This window comes from Ursus americanus, chromosome 1, assembly GCF_024610735.1.
Source record: "Ursus americanus isolate L20-20 chromosome 1, mUrsAme1.1.p, whole genome shotgun sequence".
NCBI classification, from domain to species: Eukaryota; Metazoa; Chordata; class Mammalia; order Carnivora; family Ursidae; genus Ursus; species Ursus americanus.
The window spans coordinates 69,290,994-69,314,415 of NC_142127.1; positions in this window are offsets into that span (position 1 = coordinate 69,290,994).

Here is a 23,422-nt window from a genome sequence, read left to right on the forward strand (position 1 = left end):
TCAGTGCCTGGTTTCTCTATTGGAAAGTCATTACTTTTCACTTTGTAATTAATAAGTAATTTTAGTGGAAATACTTTGAGGCTCTATAAATATCCTATTCCTAATCAAACTTTGACTCACAAATTTTAAATCATTTTGATTTTCTAACTCCAGCACTCCTTCTAACATCTATTAGCTAGCATTCTACTACAAGAATGAGCTTTTCTTTCTCCACCATTAATTTATTGATTTATGTAAGTATGAGCTCACAGAATTTTTCATTATTCAATCACTTATAATTCATTATTATCATTTTTATGCTAAAATTGTCCCCATACTTGACGAGTAAGAGCCCCAACAAATTGGCTTCTGTTAAATTTTTATTTTCCCATCATCCCTTGAATACTTCATGGGTTTCTGATACAGCAAAGTATTCTGCGATTATTTTATACTTTTCTGCACCAGCCCTGGAATCAGCATTCAACCCAAAGAGGCCGAGTTTCTTTTAGTGGAGATTTGTACTTAGAAACTAAAATATAGGGGAGCCTGGGTGGCTCGGTCATTAAGCGTCTGCCTTCAGCTCAGGGCATGATCCCGTCGTTCTGAGATTGAGCCCCGCATCGGGCTCCCCTACTGGGAGCCTGCTTCTTCCTCTCCCACTCCCCCTGCTTGCGTTCCCTCTCTCACTGGCTGTCTCTCTCTCTGTAAAATAAATAAATAAAATTTAAAAAAAAAAAGAAAAGAAAAGAAACTAAGATATAGGCATTAATACAAATAGGTAACACACACACACGAGTTTTTATTGATACTTCCAATTTCCATTGTTCTCGATATATTCATCAATTTGTTTAGGCCTTGAGTTGTAAAAAGTTGAAAATTTCAAAATTGCTGACTCATACCATTAGGTTAAGCAAACTTTTTTTTTTTTTTTTTTTTTTTTTTTTTTAAGTTAAGCAAGTATTTTTCTAGGTTAAAAATTTACAAATACACAGGGTGCCTGGGTGGCTCAGTCAGCTAGGCCTCGGACTCTTGATCTCAGCTCAGGTCTTGATCTCAGGGTCCTAAGTGTAAGCCCTGCATTAGGCTCCATGGCATGGAGCCTACTTAACAAAAAAAATTTACAAATACACAAATCTTCAGTGTACAATGCAATTAGTTGTTACATATAATTACACCCATGTAACCCACAACCTTATCAAAATACAGGTAAATTCCTTCTCCAAGAAAGTTCCTGTGATGGTCAACTTTATGTGTTGATTTTATTAGATCATAGGGTGTCCAAATATTTGGCTAAACATTATTTCCAGGTATGTCTGTGAGGGCATTTTCAGACGAAATCAGCATTTGAATCAGAGGACTCAGTAAATCAGTTTGCCCTCTCCAGTATGGTAGGCATCATCCAATCCATTGAGGGCCTGAATAAAACAAGAAGGCAGAGAAAGGAAGAACTCAACCCTTCTTGCCTGACAGCTTGAGCTGAGACATCAACCTTCAGCTGCCCTTGGATGCTCCTTGTTCTCAAAGCCTTCTGATCCAGACTAGAATCTACATCATTAATTCCCCCTGGTTCTTGGGCCTTTGGACTGAGATTGAATGGACTCAGACTGAATTATACCACTGGTTTTCCTGGGACTCCAGTTTGCAGAGGGTAAACAGTGGGACTTCTTAGACTCCATAACTGCATGAGCCAATTCCTTATAATAAATCTCTTCTATTGGTTCTGTCTCTAAAGAACCCTACCCTACAGTTCTCTTTTTCCTTCCCTGTGCCAGAAGCAAGCACTCTTCTTATTCTTTTTTTTACCATAAATTGTGTTACTTGTTCTTGTTCATAAAAATGGATTCATGCAGTATGTACTCCGTGATGCCTGGCTTCTTTCCTTTAGCATCACGTCTCCAAGATTCATGAGTATTGTCGTTCAATCAGCGGTGCATTTCTTTTTTCATCACTGAGTAATATTCTGTTTTGTAAACATAACAATAATCTAATGAATTTAAGACTATCTGATGACTTTTTGCCAAATCCATTAATTCTCTAGTAACAGCATCATTATCCCTAGAAATCATTGGCAAATCTATTTTTCCTATCTTAGGAATAGTAGAAGATTTACAGAAGAAATACATGAAAATTCTTAGGGGAAATGTTCCCAATACAAATTCAAGATAATCCTTCAATGGCAAATGGATCTTAAATATGTGATGACTCAGAGAAAATCATGCCTATGTCATTTGCTACAGTTTAGTATGAAAAGAATTGCATTTACAAGTAAAAGACTTAAGTTCTTATCCCAAAACCAGTGCCTACTAGCCATGTGACTAAGAAAGTCATTTCATCTTCCTGAGCCTAAATTGCACTAAGTGCAAATAATAGAAATTCCATCATACATAAATATGAAGATCAAATGAGTTTAATAAACTATAGCAAGCTGTGCAAATATAAATTATCATATTTGCTGAAAATATAGCTATCACATCAATTTTATGAATTGACTAACATCCCATTATTTTGCATTCATTTTTCTTTATTTCCAGCTATACTGAGGTATAACTCACCAATAAAAATTGTATATGTTTACAGTGAACATGATTTTTTTTTTTAAAGATTTATTTGTTTATTTATTTATTTGACAGAGAGCACAAGCAGGGGGGGAGCAGGAGAGGAAAAGCAGACTCCCCGCTGAGCAGGGAGCCCGATGCAGGGCTCAGCTCCATCCCAGGACCCTGAGATCATGATCTGAGCAGAAGTCAGACTCTAACCAACTGAGCCACCCAGGCACCCCGAACATAATATTTTGATTTAACATACATTGTGAAATGATTACCACTATCAAGTTAATTAACATACCCTTCACCTCACATAGTTACCTTTGTTTTTGGTGGTGAGAACATGTAAGATCTCTCTTAGAAGTTTCAAGTATGCAGTTTAGTATTACTAACTATATCCATCATACTGTACACTAGATCACCAGAACTTACTCATCCTGCATAACTGAAACTTTGTATCCTTTGACCAACATCAAAGGAGTCATCTTCCTCCCACCTCCCAAACCCTGGCAACTACTATTCTACCTTGCTTATATGAGTTCGACTTTTTTAGATTCCATCTGTAAGTGAGATTATGTGCATTTGTCTTTCTGTACCTGGCTTATTTCATTTAGCACAATGTCCCCGGGTTCATCCATGTTGTTGCAAATGGCAGAATTTTATTCTCTTTTAAGAGTGAATAATATTCCATTGTAGAATATATACCACATTTTCTTTATCCATTCATCTGTCAACGGAACGGAGGTTGATTATGTATCTTAGTTATTGTGAATAATCCTGCAGCGAACAGCAAAGTGCAGATATCTCTTAGAGATACTGATTGCATTTACTTTGGATATACTCTAGAAGAGGGATTACTGATTCATATGGTAGTTCTATTTTTAATTTCTGAGGAACCTCCACAGTGTTTTCCATAATGGCTGTACCACTTTACATTCCCACTAACAGTGTGTAAGTGTCCTATTTTCCCCATATCCTTGTCAACACTTCTCATCTGCTGTCATTTTGATACCAGACATTCTAACAGGTATGAAGCTCTAGCTCATCGTGGTTTTGATTTGCTGTTTCCCTGATGATTCTTCATATTTTGTAGTATCTTCTTTTTCATTTCTGATTTTATTTTGTTTCTCTGTTTATTTTTGTCTCTTAGTCTAGCTAAATATTTGTCAATTTCAAAAAAACCATCTCTTAGCTCCACTGATCCTTTCTACTGTTTTTCCAGCCTCTATTGCATTTACTTCAGCTTTGATCTTTATTATTTCTTTATTTCTCCTAGATTCGGGCTTGGTTTCTTTTCTTTATCTAATTCTTTGGAGCGTAGAGTTAGGTTGTTTATTTGAGCTCTTCTTTTTTTTCCAGTTTAATGGACAATTGTAAGATATTTGAAGTACACAACATGATGGTTTGCTATACATACACCTTGTGAAAGTTAATTAGCCCTATCAGGTTAATTAATACATCCATTGCCTCAACATATATACTTAATTTTTTATGAGAACATGTAAGTTCTTCTCTCAGTAAAGTTCAATTATATAATACAGTGTTATCAACTGTAGTCACCGTGTTATAGATCCTTAGGCCTTATTCATCTTATAACAGAGTTTATACCCTTTTACCAACTTCTCTTTATTTCTCCTACCTCCTAGCCCCTGGCAACCACTTTTCTACTCCATTTCTATGAGTTTGACATTTTTTTTTTTTAAGATTATACATATAAGTAGGATCATGAAGCATCTGTCTTTCTGTGTCTGGCTTATTTTATTTGGCAAAGAATGTCCTCCCGGTCCATCCATGTTGTTGCAAATGGCAGGCTTTCCTTCTTTGTTATAGTTGAATATTACATTGTGTATACATAATCACATTTGCTTTTTCCATTCATTTATCAGTGGACATTTAGGTTGTTTCTATGTCTTAGCTATTGTAGATCTGCTACAATAAACACAGGGATACAGATAACTCTTCAAGAGTGATTTCATTTCCTTTGAATATATACCCAGCAGCTTAACTGCTGGACCATATGGTAGTTCCATTTATAATTTTTTGAGGAAACTCTATCCATACTGTTTTCCATGCTGACTGCGCCAATTTACTCTCTCACCAACAGTGTATGAGGGTTCCCTTTTCTCCACAGCCTTGCCAACACTTGGGATCTTATCTTTTGATGACAACAATTCTAACAAGCATGAGGTAATATCTCATTGTGGCTTTTATTTGCATTTTCCTGATGATTAGTGATGTTGAACATCCTTTAATGTACCTGTTAGTCATTTGTATATCTTTCTTGAAAAACATCTATTCAGTTACTCTGCCCATTTTAAATTTGATTGTTTTGTTGTTGTTGCCGTTGTTGCTATTGAGTTGTATGAGTTCTTTATATATTTTGGATATTAACCTCTTATCAAATATATGGTTGCAAATATTTTCTCCCCTTCCACAGGTCACATTTTTATTTTGTTGATGATTCCTTTTGCTGTCCAGAAGCTTTTTAGTGTGATGTAGTCTTACTTGTTCATTTTTGTTTTAATTGCCTTTGCTTTTGGTAACAAACCCAAAATGTCATTGCCAAGACCGATGTCAAGGAGCTTACTGCCTACATTTCGTTCTAGAAGTGTTATGGTTTCAGGTCTATGTTCAAATCTTTAATCCATTTTGTGTTGATTTTGTGTACAGTGTAAGATATGGGTCCAGTTTTACCATTACCATTTATTGAAGAGACTATTCTTTCCCCCATTGTACATTCTTGGCTCCTCTGTCGTGAATTTATTAAGCATATATGTAAGGGTTTATTTATTTCTTAGATCTCTATTTTGCCCCACTGATAGGTGTTTGTTTTTATGCCCCCACATCTATCTTGTGTGTCTTGCTTAATGTTTCAGAGTATACTGACTCCATCAGAATTGCAATCTTCAGTGCCAAAATGTCACCCAGAATTTTGAGGTCAGGCCTAAGGATGTCTTTCAAAATAGCAGCAATGCTAAGTTTATGCTGCCTTTGTATTTTTTCTTTTATATTTATTTTTCTCACCATCTTCAATCCTCTAGTTCATCTGACATGTTAAACAGATTCTTACCAAGTTACTTCCAAAGGTTATACAATGGCGTTCAGTTATAATCTATATCTAAAGCACTTTGAATGTACTATGTTTTATCTCAGTTGATTTCAGCTGATAAAAACCGAGTGAGTGAAAACAGAAAGGAGATATTAATACAGCCTTCTATGCAAGGTGCAGTAACCTCACATTTCAACCTGAGTAATGAAAATTGGAATTAAGAACCTAAGAAACAGAAGTTTGCCAAACTGCAAAGCAAACATGAATTAGTCTCATTGCCATAACTGTTCTGGAATGGTAAGAACATAAAGTTTCAGTAAATACTTTGCTTAAAAGCCCTGCTCTGCAGCCTCCAGATAATTAAAAGTGACTTCAGGGACCCCTGGGTGGCTCAGTCAGTTAAGTGTATGCCTTCTGCTCAGGTCATGACCCCAGAGTCCTGGGACTCTATCCCACATCGGGCTCCTTGCTCAGTGGGGAGTCTGCTTCTCCCTCTCCTCCCTGCTCATGCTCTCTATCTCTCTCTCAAATAAATAATATTTTTTTAAAAAGTGACTTCAATCTGCTCATGTATCTAGTTACTACTGATATCCTACTTTAGAAATCCCACCTCAAAAATTACATGTGTACCAGACCCAATCCTATAAAACTTTTTCGATAACTTCCCTTTTCAAGACCTTGTATTATTTATTGGCAAGATTATTAATAAAAAACCAACCTGTTTTTTGGTAATGATTTTCATGCTGATCTTTGTGATGGATTTCACCAGTTCATGAGGCTCCACTGTGACCTATACAAGACTCCTCTCTTACATAACCCAAGACGACTGATTTGGGACTCTCTCATACTTCCAGGACCCTCCTGGTTCATTCCTGTCAGGAGCCTATCTTTGGCTGCTGTGGTGGATAAACTTCCAGCAATAGGTATGAATCTGATCTTTATACAGCAAACCCTCTACTCCATTCATCTTGTATCCTTAGAATTGGTTCTTCAGAAATATTTTTAGATCTCATTAAAATTAACAACTTGTTTTCCTTGGTGAAAACTGCCTACTATCACTTTTGTCTCCTAATTTGTCATGTCCAAAGAATGTCATTTTCTGATGTGCATTTACATGAGGAAACTCAAAGGATAGAAGACAGACATACTTCCTACTAAGTCTGTTTCCCAAAACTGCCCTGAAGACAAATGAGTAAAAAGTTCCCATTAGACTGTCATTCTTCCTACAAAAAACTTTGCTGTGAGTCAACCATCAAAACTATTATGAACCCATCTCTGTGTTGTCTTGTGTTTGAGGAGCTTACTCTTGGGAAGATTGCTTCCCAACAAATTCTGCCAGTCAGAGTCCACTAATTGTTTGGTTGGTGTCTAGAGATGGCCTGATCAACGTGATGGGGTGAGGGAGACTCAAGACATGGAATATTTTCACCAGACACTTTTAATCAACTGTATATATGTTTCCCAGGGGTTTTTATTGTAGTAAAAGTAAACCATCTCCTAGAACCATTTGCAGGTTTTTATATATGCTCACATCCCAATCTCATTTCATGTACCTATCCCTCTAAATGGCATAACTTTCTTTTTTTCTTACCAAGGGCAATTTGGAATTAGTAGCCATTTTGTAAAACATGTAATGTATCTAACATTGTGTATCTTTGAGGTAAACAAGGAAAGAAAGGTAATAAGATTCTAAATACCCAATAATTATTTTTTATTTTTTCCCCAACTTTATGGGGAATAATTATATATTATGTACAAATATGTATTTACAGTATACAATGTAATGATTTGATATACATACACATTGTGGAATGATTACCAAGATCAAAATAATTAATACATCCGTTGCTTTGTATAGTTAACTGTTTTGTATGTGTGTGTGTGGTAAGAATGCAAAAAACAAAAAATAAATAAAAGCAAAAAATAAAATTAAGTTAAAAAAGAATGCTTAAGCAACTTTCAAGTATACAATACTGAATTATTAACTACTCAATAATCATTTTTTAATTGGTATGCAGAGATCTTTAAAAGAAATACAGAGTTGATATTAGCATCTTTAAAAGTAATTTTGGCAAAGGTTAAAGAGAAAGTCATTTCAATCTTGGGGATACTATTTTCCACAGACCCTTCTCTTTGACTTTATCTTGAACTACCTTCTCCTTGTCCTTCTGCCACTCCTTCAACCTCAACAAGAATGATTCTCTACAAGGATTCTAAGAATGTTCTTTTCCACAGGAAGTTCCTTGGAAGAAATGTTCTGTCTCTTAAGGTTTAATGATCCTAAAATCAGGCTTGTGTAGATGGAATTCAACATTTGTCTAAGGCCAAACTTCATGAACCTTCTAAACCAAAGAGATAGAAAACCAAATACCACTTCTGCCAATGTGACCAGCAGAGACTTGCTATATAAGATGGACTTTCAAGAGACTCTTTTCAGAAGCTCCAGGAAATTCTCCTACCAATGAACTGTATATTGCTGACTTAGTCATCTTTATACCTGTACCAGGTAAGCTTCAAACCAAAACTGGAGACTTGGCATTGGTCAAGAATACTTATAGGACAAGACCAACAGATAATCCATAAGATGTCCATTTTGATACCTACAAACTTTGTCCAAATGACTAATTTCCTTAAAGCAGTAGCCAGAAAAAGCAACAGAAAGAATAAAAGGCATATAGATTAAAAAGAAATAAATAAAATATTTCACTTGCCAATTATATAGCCATTTATGTAGAATATTTCATGTAATCTACCCCCAAATTCCATTAGAACTAATAAGTGAGTTTAGCAATGTTATGAAACAAAAGGGTAATATAAAAAATTATACTTTCATATGTCAAGAATCATTAAAAATTGAAATAAAAAGCATCTCATTCAAAACAGTATCAAAAACAAAAAAAATAAAACAGCAACAAAAACATAAAATATTTTGCGATAAATTTAATAATATATATGCTAGACCTATACAATGAAAGCTATAAAATAATACAGAGAAAAATTAAAGAAAACAGGAAAATGGAGCATTTCACCATTGTCAAGACTCAACTATATTATGATGCAACTTCTCCCTAATTCAATCTATGGATGCAACGCAAACCCTATCAAAATACAAGGCTGTTTATTTGTTTTGTGGAAATAGATTAGCTAATTTCTTTATATTTAATTCAAAGGATCTATAAAATCTAAAATAATTTTGATAAAGAAAGTAAAATTGGAGGACACATTTGATTTTAAGTCTTACTATAAAGCCACAGCAATCATGTCAGTATGATATTGGCACAAAGGTAGGCATTTAGATCAATGGAACTAAAGAGTCAAGAAATAAACCAACATATATATGGTCAATTGATTTTTATCATCACATTCACCAAGATGATTCAGTGGAGAAAGAATATGCTTTTCAGTAGATGGTGCTAGAATTACTGGATAAATATGGGGAAAAATTAACGTTGAACTTTCCCTCATATTATATATGAAAATTAACTCAAAATTAATCATAGACACAAAAGTAGAAGTGAAAACTATAAAATGTCCCAAATGTAGAATTTTTTTCTGCTAATACAGGTTACACAAGGATTTCTTTTAATTGTATTTTATTTAAATTCAATTAACTAATGTATAGTATATTATTAGTTTCAAAGGTAGAGTTCAGTGATTCATCAGTTGCATGTAATACCCAGTGCTCATTACATCATATGCCCTCTTTAATGCCCATCACCCAGCTACCCCATCCCCACACCCACCTCCCCTCTAGCAACCCTCTGTTTGTTTCCTAGTTAAGAGTCTCCTATGGTTTCTCTCCCCCTCTGTTTTTGTCTTATTTTTCCTTCCTTTTCCCTATGTTCATTTGTTTTGTTTCTTAAATTCCACATATGAGTGAAATCATATGATAATTGTCTTTCTCTAACTGACTTAAGGATTTCTTAAATAGGACAAAATAGCATAAAAGAAAAAAATTGATAGCCTGTACTTTATCAAAATTTAAAACTTCTGTTTTTTGAAAGGCACTGTTAAAGAAATGAAAAGGCAAGCCAATGACTATCATAAAATATTGCAAAACATTTATCTGATAAAGAACTTAATCTAAAATATATATTTTTAAAATCTCAGTTCAATAATATGACAACCAACCCAATAAAAATGAGCAAAAAGTTAAACAGCCACTTCATCAAAGAAGAGAAGTGAATGACAATTAAGCACGTTAAGATGTTCAACATCATAGGTCTCCAGGAAAATACAAATTCAAACCATGAGATACCACTACATATCCACTACACAAACATTTTTTTAAAGACTGAAAATAAAAGTTTTGGCAGGGAAGTTAAGCAATTGGCACTCTTCTAGATTGCCACTGGGGATACATAATGGTACAGCCATTTGAGAAAAGAGTTTGGCAATATTTTATAAAGATCAACATGCACTTACTATAACCCAGCAATCTCACTCTAAGGATTTTCCATAAGGTATGGGAACACATTTACCTCAAAGATTTGTACACCAATATTCATAGATACAACTTCTGACTTAGTTGCATAGATGGCATTTACTTAAAGATTGAGCAAAGTGAATACCAGGTTAGGTATTTTGTTTAGTCTTTAGAATTCAATCCCTTATCAGACACTCAGCACAAATTTTGAGAGAAAGTCTTGGCTTTCTCTAGAGCTGGCCAAATTGCCAAAAAATAAGAGCTGTACAACTTAGCAATGTATGGTATTGAGCAGATATGCCTTGGGGTCATACATGATTTTGGCATGCTGCGGAAAAGGAAAGATTTCTAATGTCTGATGCTCTCACCAAAAATAGGCAGTAAATATAAGAACTATTAGAAACTCTTCAACTGCTATGGGGCGCCTGGGTGGCGCAGTCGTTAAGCGTCTGCCTTCGGCTCAGGGCATGATCCCAGCATTCTGGGATCGAGCCCCACATCAGGCTCCTCCGCTAGGAGCCTGCTGCTTCCTCTCCCACTCCCCCTGCTTGTGTTCCCTCTCTCGCTGGCTGTCTCTGTCAAATAAATAAATAAAATCTTTAAAAAAAAACAACACCTCTTCAACTGCTAAAACAAATATGTATAATTTAATTAAAAGTTCACAGTAGAAAGTACAAACTCTGGAAACATGGCTATTCAGTGAAAATACAACCAAGTCACAGATATTAGCCAAATATATATTTTTTAATTTTCTAGTTGCCATAATAAAAAATTGAAAACAAATGTATGATTAATTCTAATAATATATTTCATTTAAACAAATGTGTCCAAAATATAATTTTAGCATATAATCAATATAATATTAATGCTATATTTTGCATGTTTCTTCTTTTTCATTAAGTATAAAGACCAATGTGTATTTCACACTTACAATCCATCTCCATTCAGACTAACCAAAATCCAAGTGTTCAATAGTCACATATGACTAATGCCTACTGTGTTGGACAGCAAAACTCTAGATACTGCTTTAAAATGCCCTGGCTGATCACTATTCCAAACAAGCTCCCTTAACATAAATTGGCAGATAGGGAACATTCAATGATTTAGGGATAAATCTATGAGTTCTTCCAAAGAACCGTTTATCAAAGCTGATAATTCCGTCCTAAATTCTGAAAAAAAAAAAACATTGTGAATGATCTGGTTGAATAATCCATTAAGATAAATTTTGTAATGCCAAAACAGCTGATTGTTGGCACCTGATAGTCTCCAATGGGCATTCATGAAAATTCCTCATGAAAATTCCCATTGTGAAAGAAAAAACTTGTTACCATAAAAAAAAACTAATATTGGTGAGTGATGATGTGGCTGGCTCCCAACTAATCATCAGCATAATTCTAGAAAAAACATGAATCACCTGGAGATATTTCTACCTATCTTGGCCTTGAATCCTCTTTAAGCTGACTTAGTAAAATACCGTAAGGGTCTAATTCAGTATATTGTCTATATACTGAAGTTAAAGGTGCCTTTCCACAACATCTCTCTTCTCAGCTATTGCACAATCCTCAATATGAATGTTCGGTCTTATGTAAAACATTGCAGAATGACTACCCTTGAACCTTGTTAGAAAGAATTTTATCAAGGATTGTTGATTACACATATAGTAACCAAATTGGTTACTATTGGTATGCAGTTGGTATGCAGGTTCATGTTCTACAATCTAAAGTTTAATTCCATTTGGCAACCCAAACTATTGGGTGACCTCCCAATAAGATCTCTGATAGTCTCCAAATGTATATGACATCATAAAGCAACAACTTCCACCAGGAATTTGGATCAAGTAGATGACTTCTTGATGTCAACATTCTCTGTTCAAAACTCATTTGACACAATTCAGATGGCCAGAAATACAGATAATCATGTTTTAATCTGCAGAATCTTTTTTTTTTTTTCTTATTTTCTTTTCTCCTTGTTGGCTTAAGGTTTTTGATGGTTCTGATTGCTCCTTCACTATTGCTTCATAAATATCCCTATTATTATTACTGTTTTTATTATCTTTCATCCAATATCTGGTTATGATTTACTCATGATTTGGCTAAATGATACAATCGAATCAAAAGTCAAATTATTCCCAATTGTCTTTGGGTACCATCCAGCATCCTTCAGTACAAGTCCCATCTGAAGAATCAATTGGTTTCATGTATATTTGTTTTCAACCACTAGATGGCAAACAGAACGCTAAATCGGACAGCCAAGAGTCTAAAACTACCTATTACATTATACCTCGCCCTGTCAGTTTCAATCTCCCTCAAAACAAACCTGAGGTCTTTTATAGGAACCTAACTTTTTAACTAAACATTCCAAAAAGAGAACATGGTGAAGAACAGAAATGAACTGTGTGTATACAAATGTTTCTGTAACTTTCCTTTTTTAGGCATTATTGAAATTCTGTTCTTAATAGCATTCTCCACCATTCCAAAAAGACTGTTAATAAATCCAGATTATTTTTTGACATAGGCTTTGCTGGTGATCTTTATGAGAATTTAGATAAATGATTCCTTTGATTTCCTTTTAGTTTATCTAGCTGGTGTGTACCTATTACTGGCAGTTTAAAAAACAGAAGTTTTATTTTCTAATTTTTAGAAGATAAAAAAAGTTAAATTTGCTGAAGTTGGTTGTTCTTTGGCCTAAACTATATCCATGACCATGTCCTCTAGAAAATCTACCACACACACACACACAATATTTTCCAGATTGGCAAATCATTCTTCTGCATAGTTAACCCAATTGCTACCAAAATAGTAACCATAGGGAAAAGAGACATTAGAACTCTGGGTAGTGAAAACTCTGCTCTGAGAACCCAACCTTGAGTAAACTGAATCCATGATGGCATGAAAATGTCATAAGATGGTGAAGACAGGGAAAAAGTGATGTTCAAGAAAGGTCTGTACATCTGACTCCTTTGTTAGGCAAGCCCTCCTTTGCTGCTCTGAGGCTATGCAGTTTACCTAATCTACCCCTCCTCCCCGAAGACATTTATAAATAGATCAAACACAAGCTACAAAAGGAAGCTAAATCATCAACCATTCCTTTAGAGGTCTACTCTACCTAAAAACAAACATCATTTAATTTCAGTTTAGTGTAGCAGAAAGTGGAAATAACAGAGAGTCATCATGAGCCTGGCACTTGCCACAGAGATCTGGTGCCAAGTTGCTGAGTGATTTCAATATCAGGGTTGAATAATCATTTTCATCATTCAATTTAAATGAACAGTGACATGTCATTAATTAGTATTAATCAGGAAATTACCACATAAGCAGAGAGAGAATGGTGGTCCACACATGGCTCATTAGTCTCATATAGCTTAAGACATGAACTGGAATTTTAGACTCGCTATTTACAGAATTTTATAGAAATAACTCATTTCAAGTATTTCTAGCACAACAGAAAAGGTTAAAAATACACTTTAAGCAAATCTTCTTAAAGTAATGAAATGTTACTTTTGGCCAATAACCTTGACTATTTGTCTTTCTAAAGGGGAAAGAAATAGACTTTTCTTAGCAAATGGACTACAGATCAAAGAATAAATGTCACATATGAAAAAGAAATCCTATCAATAAATGAATATCTCTATATGTTATCTTATAAACTGTATTTCTCATATTTATAGGAGAAGGCAGAGCAGGATAATATGTAATAAATAGTTAATTCAAAACTGCAATTTAACCATTAATTTGATCCTTTTAACTGATTTTAAAAAGATATATTGCCAAATAAGAATAACAAAAGCATGCCTATTTCTACATTTTCTGTGCATCTGAGGTCTTTGGCAGACATTTTCTTGACAGTAAAAGTGAGCTTGCCATTTCAAGGAAAACAGCTGATACTTGTAAAAATTTAAGCATTATGCATGGTAACATGCATGGGTAAAAGATCTATTCAAAGAGCAAGAAGAGGCAATTGATTTTAATGTCTCAGGGTACACGGAGTTCTTTGATATGGTTTCTGATTGCATACTGCAACCAACCTTTAAGAAACTAGCAGTTCCAAGTGGTGGCTGCAGCACTAAGAAAAGGTGTTGAAAGTAATCCCACCTTTTCAACTCTGAGTATAGACTTTGTTCATATATTTCAACGGAAACAACATATTGCAACAAATTAATGAGACTCCACATGTCTTTTCACCAGCCATTAAATAAATTTGCAAAACTGTAAAACAATGTCACTCTCCTTATGGCAGGCCAAATTCTCCAACAGCTCCCAAGATTCTTGTCCCCTGGTATACACACCCATTAGAGTCCCCTCCCCTTGAGTGTGGGAAGGACCAGTGAGTATAGAGGCATAGTCACTCTTGATTAGGTTACATTATATGAGACAGGCAATGGGCTAGTGATGCCCCCTGGTTGCTACATTATGTAAGACTCATGGTAGACTGAAGAGAGTCTCTCGCAGGCTTTGTAAAAGTCAACTGTTGTATTATGAAAGAATACACATACAATATGATTCCATTTCCACAAGCTCAAAAATAGATGAAACCAATCTGTAGTATTAAAAATCACAGTAATTGTTATCCTTACTGGGGCAGGGAAAACAGGGACGGGAAGGGGACATAAGGAAAACATCTGGGGTGCTGGTAATGTTCCATTTCTTGTTCTAGATTCTGGCTCCATTAGCTTGTTTAATTTATAAAATTTCAAGAAGCTGTACTAATTGTGATTAGTATCCTTTGATGTACATATGTTTTATATCAATAAACAAGCATGGTTTTCTACCCTCTTCAAAAACGAACAATACCACATGGGACAAGGTGTGTTTGATTTCTGTTGCTATGTAATAAATTACCACAAATTTAGCAGCTTAAAATAACGTACCCTTTCATCTCACAATTTCTGTGGATCAGAAGTCTAGACACAGCTAAGCTGAGTCCTCTGCTCAGGGGTCTACCAGGGCTGTCATCAAGGAGTCAGCTAAGGTGGGTTCTTTCCTGGAGCTCAGAATCCTCTTCCCAACACAAGAGATTGTTGATAGTATTTAATTCCTTGTGGCTGGATGACTAATGTCATCCCTAGAGGCCACCTCAGGGGCCTGCTATGTGGCTTTCTCCATAGGCCAGCTCACATTATCGTAGTTTACTTCTTTGAGGCCAACAGGAGAGTCTCTTCTTCTAAGACTACATCTTATATAATGTGACCAAATCAAGGGAATGACATCCCATCAAATTTTTCATATTCTATTGGTTAGAAACAAACCACAGTTTCTGCCTGTACTCAAGGAGAAGAGAATATAAGAGGAAAGAATTCTTCGAGGTCACTCTAGAGTCTGTCCACTACACAGAGTATCAATGACTGCTGGTTTTTGTTTTTTTTTTTTTTCAAAGACTATTCTTTATGTAGCATTTCACCAAGCCCAGAAAATTTCACTTTGAATATTTCCAAAAATTAATTTCTCTCTTGAAAAGCTTTAGGAAGTCCTTTAGAAAATTTCATTATAGCAGAGTATATATCAAATGATGACTAGTTTTTAGAATAATAAGTATTAAAATCAGCATACCCCTGCTGTGTTAATCAGAGACTTCTGGGTTGTTAAATTAGCATAAATTATATGAGTAAGTATTTTTCCTGGTCTTTTTGATTCTCAACTTTGGAGATTCCATAAATTTTTCTTTAACAGGTATTTATTTTATAAGATAGAGTATGAACTAATGCTTCCGCATGTGATAGCACAGATAATAAAATATACCAATAAGGCCATTAACCAAAGGGCTCCTAACAGTTTCTCTTCAGTGTTTGGAAAGTAATCCAACAATACATTATTTTTTAATGTCTGATTCAGTTAATTATGAAAACAGTTCAATTTCAAATGTTAAATATATTTAAAAGAATCACATCCAGACTTGAATTAATAATTTCAAAGCACTTGCCTTCTGAAATACAAGGCAATTAATTGTTCTGCACAATGATATTTCCTAGGAACATATGGACCTCAAGATTTAAAAAAGAAGGTAACAATACGTGGAAATGACAAGTAATCAATGGAAGAGAAAATTGAGTTATTCAACAGAAATAAAGATATGAAGAGTTTATTATTTTGCCACTACACCTAACTCTGTTCTTCTTATCTCTCGCCTTCTCCTTCACTTTCTCATTCAATATACTTTTTGTTTATTGCCCTATCTTTGGAGCCTAGAAGAGCCAATATCTGTACATCCTAAGCACTCAAAAATTATTTGTTGAATAGATGAACATATGAATGAATAGATGTATCCTCTCTCTAGAAGTTCTAACTTTTTATTGCCTAATACTTTCCAATTTTTTATTCTTTGTGCCCTCACATGGGCTATCTCAGCTTAAAAATCTGAAGAATAACTATGAAAAATGTAAAGAACTTTCCATTGATTTAATGAAGAAGGCAAAGAATTAAGATGTAGATGTAGATAGAAAGGTCCGCTGGCTCAGGTTGTAGTAAGCCCTGAATAAAGAATAAAGCCCCAAAAGCATCAGGGAGAGATGAAATTCAATACTATTTTAGGTGGAATAGAGGGTTTGAAAGAGCCTCTGTTTTTACATTACTCTGGGCTGCTGGTTCGGTTGCTCCTGCTAATGCCGCATGGCAGGTGTGCGAACCCCACTTTCAAGTCTGATATTTCACAAGATCAACTGGCATTTAAGCTCCTCAGGCTCTCCTCGGGAGTCATTCAATGAATATACCAAAGAGCTTTTGGATCGCTATGATTCTTCAAAGGTCAAGTCGTAAACATTTAACAGATATGTGATGATTAAAAGGACTATTTACCATAGACGGTTTAGCCTAAATTTTTTTTCTAAGTTTGATTACAAACTTAGAAACAAAACAAGATAATGCCACTACTTAGAAACTTAGAACAAAACAAGATAATGCTGCAACAGTCTGCCTAGACAGAATTATTTTAGAGTTTTGTGTTAACAGCAGTCTCTCATTTTAAATACCTGTATTCATATAAGATACAATTGCTTTGATGTACTTTAAATATTTTTGTCTATGTTCATATTTTCACTATGATATTTTGAGCATATGTTGGGAGTACTAAGTATGAGGGGCTGTTTATAGATTTATTTTTATAATGGCCTAACTTTTTTACCAGCAGCTTCATAAGTAAATATTTTCTGAGATATTTGATTTTATTTCAACCACCTGATCTAATAAGTGTAAAGAGTTACTGAGTTCAGAATTCTCAGAAGGAAAAAGGTCCTCTGCTTATTAGAGATGATAAATACTGGTTAAAAGTGGATGTCAATGGTGAAGCAATCAGATGAAACGGCAGTGCTGGAGTTCTCAAGCAAAACTGTCACTCATATTAGGGCTTCGACAATTTGGGGAGGTTAGCCTTAGAGAAAAATTACTAATGATTATTGGCAGACAGAACCTTCTGACTGGATCTGAGCCAATCACTATTTAGAAAGTATCATCTTGGATGTCCTAGGATAAACCCAAACGAAACTCGAGACTGCTGAATCACATGTAAACTTTAGGAAGCAGCTTCTTGCTGTTGACTTTTGTTTTCAGTCATAAGCAATTTTGAGAAAAAAGAAAAAAAAAAAAAAAGCTTTGCCAGGAGAACTGTTTCTTGGTTAGTTCATCAGTATTCATTCATTCGGCATGTATTCACCACACACTGCATACCAGGAACTGAGAGGAACGTGAAGAAAGTATTCCTGAATTCCCAAAGAGCTATAAATAAAATAATCAAGATAGAAGGCAAAATATGATACACTAACATAGCACAAATACGAATTAAAGAAGATATCAAAGAAGAGAGAATAAAGGAAATTTAAAAAATAGGACTACAGGAGGGAAAAAAAGAGAAAATGTATCTGGAGAGGAAAGCATCAGAAACAAAGATTCTTACAAAAAAAGAAAAAATTGTAGAAAAGAGAAATAAAATCCCTGAACAATATAATCATTTGTATGTATAGAAATTCTCAATTATCCAACTAAGCACATCAACTTTTAGCCAAAGGCCTGGCCTGGAAAAGATTAATAAATAATAATCTGGGAATAAGACCTTCTTATCCATTTAAGATTACTTCACATTTTGACTGAATGTATTCAATCCAACAGCTGGCTAGCTAAGTTAAAGAACTGATTTTACTAGTTTCAGTGATTGTTTTTTATAGTTAATGGATTAGGCATATTAAACCAGCCATATCAAAAACTATATCATCTTAGACTTCTTTTATAGTGACTACATTAGTACATAATCAGAATAAATAATTATAAAACATAAACCACTTGACCCTCTTTGAACAAAAAAAATAAGCAAATTTAGTGGTGGAATTTAAAATATGCATATATAAAACATTTTTATTAGTGTCTTTTACTGGTTTAAATTTAAGAACAAAAAAGTGTGTGTCAGTTGTTTCTATGTAAAAAAACTTCAACATCTCAGTGGTATGGATGGATGTCTATTTTCATGCTCATACATTCTTCAGGCCATCCAAAGTTCCAGTGAGCTAGACTGGTCTCAACCAGGGAAAACTGGACTTTCTGGGGGGTTGAAATCTGCTCTACATGTTTCACACCCTGAGGACCAGGCTGATGATATAGCAACTATGTGGAATATGCAATTTTCATGGCAATTACAGGAGAGAAAAGGGTGAATGGAAAATAATGATGCCTGTTGCTGTCTCAACTAAAATTCAGCACACTAATTTTTACCCACATTCCATTTGCCAAGCAAACTGCATGGCCAAGAGGGCAAGGACAGCAAACTCTGCACAGATGAAAGCATTGCATAGCTATAGGAGAAAGGATACATATAATTTTATGAAGAGATGGAGTTAGAGACTGAGAAACTCTAATCCAACCTATCACAAGGTGAATTATGTATAGCATTTGTTAACTTACATTGTTTCTGCTTCTTTATTGGACTTAAAGGAAAACAGATTTGAAATGGTTACACTTGGACCACACTCAGGATCAGAAGCACTCATCATCAAGACTGTTGGGTGAATTTCAAGAAGACAAACACTTTGGGATGTGGAAAAACTCTGGTATTCATATCATTTAGGAATACTGAGCATAATCATTGATTTCTCCTCCAAATATCTTCGTTGGTGCTAAAATTAGCTCAACCATCATAAACCAGTTTCCGTATGTCAGGAGAATGAATGAGATGAATTATATCAATGGCTGATGGGGCTTGGTTTTGCTAAAAAGGGTATGGGTAAGAACACAAACTGTTCTGGATTATATTATGACCTATAAATGTTACTTCTTTTTTATTTTATTTTATTTTATTTTATTTTTTTACTGGTTGGTCTAAAGTGTGAAATATACAGTTTTAACTAATCTAAGTCCACCTTCACATGACACTATATGGCTTCATGTGTAATGCAAGTACTTTATAACAGAGTATTTCCAATCCCCCCCATCCCTTATGACATTTCTGTCATTCATTTCCCTTATCCATATGCTATCATCTCCCAGTGCATTGTTACTATTATTAAACAGTGATCTTTTAGGTCAATTAAAAATAAGAAAAGTGCAGTATTCAGTTCGCCTTTCTTTATTCCCTCTCAAAATTCTTCCTTTCATTATGTAGATTTGAGTTTCTGACCTATATCATTTTCCTTTTTCCAAAATAACGTATTTTGAAGTTCTTGTAGGGCAGGTCTGCTGGTAATGAATTCCCTCAGTTTTAGTTTTTCTAAGAAAATGTTTCTCTTTCCCTTTTGAAGGATAAGAAAATATAGAATCCTAAACTGATTTTTTTTTTTCTTTCAACATTTTAGTTCATTCCACTCTCTACTTGCTTGCATGGCTTCTGATCTAAGTCTGTTGTAATTCTTTTCTTTGTTCCTCTACAGGTAAGGTGATGTTTTTCCTCTCGCAGCTTTCAAAGTTTTCTCTTTGTCTTTCATTTTCTGCAATTTGAATATGATCTGCCAAGAGTAGATTTTTTTTTTTGTCCTTTAACCTGCTTGGCTAATTAGATCTGTATGCAGTATCTACCTGCAGTATCTACCTACCAATGCAGGACTTGAAAACCTATAGAAATTAACATCACAAAATGAGATTGTGACTTCCAAAACGTGTTGAATTTGATCCAACATCTCTCTGTTCTACATCTTTTGACCAAATAGTATGGTATTTTTTTTTTCATTGAATCTCTGCAATTGTGTTTCTGAGTGTGTAGTCCAGGACCAGTGGCATGATCAGGTGGGACACCTGTTACCTAGACATGTGAATCAGAATCTCTGGGAGTAGGTCCAGGAATCTGTTTTAAAAACCCTGTGTGTAATGATAATGAACACTACAATCATTCTATATCATTGATTTTCAAGGTGTGGTCCTGAACCAGCTTTTAAAAATAAGTCTTTCATGTGATTCTTATACCATGCTAAAGTTTCAGAACCATTGCTCTGTACTATGGAAATAATATTAATAAAAAATACGTACTTAGCTTTTACATAGGTGACCTCCATTTCCCAAAGAATATCAAAGCTGTAATAGATATTGCTATTTTTCTACAAACCATTTCAAATTATCAGAGAGGTAATTAAATAAATTTGAGGTGAATAATCAATAATATATTTAATTTGTTGCTCAATTGTTTTTCCTGCTTCCATCAAAATGATTATTTGTACAAGGTGATATCTCTGTCTTTATGTTCTATATTTCAAATATATTATTTACCTCTAATTTACAGAAATGTTAACTATTTGACAATATATGGAAACAAATGTTTCTCAAATACATTCTGTATAAATTATCTTTGGGGAAGGAAAGTCCAGATTGAAATAAGTGAATATCAATTTTTTAGTCTCTTATTCTAAAATATAAATTTCAGTATCTTCCAGTTTTTAAAATGTTCAAGAAAATACTATGCATTGCAAAATAAAGTGTTTCTCCATATCTCACCTTACTTTTATCTCATGTACTTATACCTATATAATACCAATATTTATAAATCTTTAAAAGGGCAAAGTACTTCTCAAGATATTGTAAGTGTTTAAGCTCTTGACTATTTAATAAGCAGGCTCCATATAAATAAAGTACTTAATGACATAAAAATGAATTTAAATGAACTATGGAAAATGTATGTGACACAATGGTTTTTAGTAATTTTGTTAAATCCCAGCTTCAGGTGTTTTGTTTTGTTTTTTTTTAAATTAATGAACGAGGAAATCATTTAATTGAGGTAGTACAGTACTACATCAAACATGAAAAAAAAACACAGAAATTATGATTGTATTCTTTTTGGTAGTACTCTTATTCAAAATTGGTATGTGAGTTACGTATATTATGCTCTGAATTATTAAATAGTTTGTGTGAAACAGTCTTCCTTGACCTAGGTTCAAAGATAAAGAGACCATTATAAAATTGTAACTATCCTATTGGATAACTTTTTGAAACAACACTATACCTTTACTACCTTATTTATTCATCTAGTAGTGATGTACATTTTTTAAACAAAATCTGAATACACTGTGAGCTTATGGCTTTATCATTTCAATGGATTTCACTGATCAAGGGCCATTTATTGAGCATATCACAAACAAACTCAAAACTGTGAAATTGCCTATTAAGCAAGTTTGATAAACAAGAAGAATTAAATTTTAAATTTTATGATAAGAAGAATTAAATTTTAAATTTAAACCTATAAGCTGGCAGAGTTCATGTCCAAGGATATCTATCTATCCTTTGAAATAGTAAAATTCTCTAAAATAAAAATAAATTACAATGTAGTAACAACAGAAAGAACACGTGGACAAACTGAGTTACATTAATGTAACAAAAACAATATGGATTTTTCTTTTAGGTTTTGAAATACATCAACACTTTAGGGTGAAATTTATGTATGTTAATATAATTTGAATTTCTCAATTACCATTTACTTGTCCTACTGCAATATATAAAATGCAATAAGGGCAGCCTGAAATATAAACTAGGAAACACAGAAGTCCATACTATACACTGTAACATTATACTGATCACTTCTCTAGAGGAATTTTTCTGACTTCTGTAAAATATTCCAGAGCCAAGATTCCAATAATATAAACAGGGCAAGAGATCTATGTTCTAGAAGCAATTTATACAGGGTCGCCTGGGTGGCTCAGTCAGTTCAGCGTCCAACTCTTGGTTTTGGCTCATGTCATGATTTCCAGGTTGTGAGATCAAGCCCTGCATTGGGTTCTCCACTCAGCATGGAGTCTGCTTACGACCCACTCCCTTTCCCTCTCCCCCTACCCCCCACCCTCACTCTCTCTCTCCCCCCAAAATAAATAAAATATTTTTTAAAAAGCATTTAGAAGCAATTAATACATTTCTAGATGGTAATTTTATATAATAAAATTTCATGCAAGTTTTTAAATATTTTAAAAGTTGAACACTTATGTTTAATTTTCTTTTTCAAAGCATGTGCAAAATCTATCTTTAGATTATTTGGTACAAGAAGAGGGAGTTGGTATTTTTGACATCAGTCCTGAATTCCATACACAAAAATCTTGTACCTTTCCATTTAAGTACTTCAGTATTAGAAGAAGACAGAAAGACGTATTATGGTTTCAATATTCTTTTTTCTTTCCCCCCCATTAACACTAATCACAGAGATTCTAGGCTAAGGAAGAGATGACCTCTGTTGAAGAGGCAGAAGACAAGGCCAAACAAACCCTGAACAAGTTAGATAAATCCCCTGAGGATTATCATTCATTTAGGAAACTTGGAGAAAAAACAAAAACCAAAACCAAATTTTAAAAAATAGATAAAAGTTATTGGAGATGAAAAAAAATTTTTTAAAGATTATTTATTTATTTATTTGACAGAGACAGCCAGCGAGAGAGGGAACACAAGCAGGGGGAGTGGGATAGGAAGAAGCAGGCTCCCAGCGGAGGAGCCTGATATGGGGCTCTATCCCAGAACGCCGGGATCACACCCTGAGCCGAAGGCAGACGCCCAACGACTGTGCCACCAGGCGCCCCTGGAGACGAAATTGTTTAAAAAATCTAGTCTCTGTAATAGAATATTCATTGTGCTTACAAATAAATCATGTCTTTGGCAGTCAAATTTGAATGAAAGACCTACTCAGGTTAAAAAAAAAAGTAAAATTTCCATTTTGCTATATTGTAAAGGAAACTAAGGCTGAATAAAACTCAGGGGAAGCCATATTTGATTAGCATGAAATATCTATTAAATATCCTTCCATGAAAGATACAGATATAAATACCACTTCCACATCCTACTTTGTTAATCATATTACAATTTCTATATTGTCAAAATTTAGAATTTTATATTTTTTGTTATGGTCATAATTTCTCCAGTTCTATGTATTTAAATGATGTAATTCTTAATACCATTGTCTTTTTTTACATTTTTAAATTCATCTCCTGGTATGCCAGGTTTCTTTTGTTTTCTTTCTCTTCTTTTAATTTTTTTTAATTTTTCTTTTCTT